The sequence below is a fragment of the Toxorhynchites rutilus genome, chromosome 2 (genome assembly GCF_029784135.1).
Source record: "Toxorhynchites rutilus septentrionalis strain SRP chromosome 2, ASM2978413v1, whole genome shotgun sequence".
Lineage (NCBI taxonomy): Eukaryota > Metazoa > Arthropoda > Insecta > Diptera > Culicidae > Toxorhynchites > Toxorhynchites rutilus.
In genome coordinates, this window is record NC_073745.1 from 165799310 (window position 1) to 165800607 (window position 1298).

The following is a 1298-nucleotide window of genomic DNA, read 5'->3' on the forward strand; positions in this document are numbered from 1 at the left end:
ACTACTTTACTTGGGATTTTTCTTGACACCAGGCAAAGAAAAAATAAATAAAAACTTAATTTCACAAATCATCGAATCAAATTGAATGCATACGCGGCTTCTTAAAACTACAATAGAATCAAAAGGGCACATTTGAAATACAATTTACACTATAGCAGAAAAAAAATCTGCTTATCTGGCATTCCTGGATGTACTTTTTTCGAAGGTGTTTCATCTCATATATCAAACAATAATACCATTTTTATTTAAAAAATGTACCGTTGTGTTAATATTCCTTCGTGTGTACAATAGATTTCAGAATTTCTTTTGGGTTCTGCTTTTTTTTCTAAATTCTAAATATTTCTAAAAAATGGATGTATATATTTATTTTTCGTTGGAGTAATACCACAAACCAGCAAACAATATTTACAAACATAAAAAAATCATTGAAATAAGAATACAGCCGAAAAGAATTATATAAAGAAAACAGAAAAATTTTCAACAATTCTTCTAAAGAATGATTTATGTATACACTAACGCTAAATATGAAAAATTCTCCCAGGGGTCGCATATTCGCAGACCGCACCTTCGCACATGGTACAATTGAGAATCAGGGATGATAACGGTTTCCCGGGAAATCTGACCAGAATTATCCAATCTTAGGCTATCTGTTGGTATTTGTTGAATCATTATTATAACCGACGGCATCAAGCTAAAGGTGACATATTTACCTAACATACTTATTTCGGCTCGCTGATAACAACAGACAGCAACAATTGCTGTTAACTTGGAAAAAACACATCCAGCGGATTCTGTGCTTCTTGCTCAATCTCCAATATTATACGCATCCTTGACCAATTCAGCACTCTTCCCGGACGGTATATCAAGAGAACTTGCATATTGATGGCATTTCTTAACGTCAAACGAATATATATTATATATAAACTAAACCAAAGTAGCAAAATACTTACATCTCGTTCGTTCATAGAAACAGATGCGACAATATTGTAAACACTGTTTTGCATCACCACTGACAGATATTGAAATTCAATGAACGCAGAAATCAAAACGTCAACAGCAATTGAACGAAAAGGTTGCCGACACAAATCGCGCGCGACTCGACATGCTGAGTTGAATCGAAAAAGTTGGTCCGACCAAAGTTGCCAGTTGCCTAGTGTGTATGCTCCCATTTGATTACACATGTTCTCAACTTTTTTGACAGATTCGTTAAGTTGCTTTCCAACTTAGGTTGCCTAGTGTGTAGATGGCCTTAAGGCTGATTTAGACCAAGACGGGTCTATGGTACTAGGTGAGGCCGT

General features: G+C 35.1%; 1 long non-coding RNA gene across 1 annotated transcript; it reads right to left on the bottom strand.

Moving 5' to 3' along the window:
- Positions 1-333: 333 nt before the first annotated feature.
- On the bottom strand, positions 334-1049 carry LOC129769751 (uncharacterized). Its single transcript, XR_008741964.1, has 3 exons — positions 951-1049; positions 711-891; positions 334-647 (listed from the first exon to the last, which is right to left on the bottom strand). It is a non-coding gene; the product is annotated as an uncharacterized LOC129769751 (long non-coding RNA).
- Between the last annotated feature and the right edge of the window lie 249 nt (positions 1050-1298).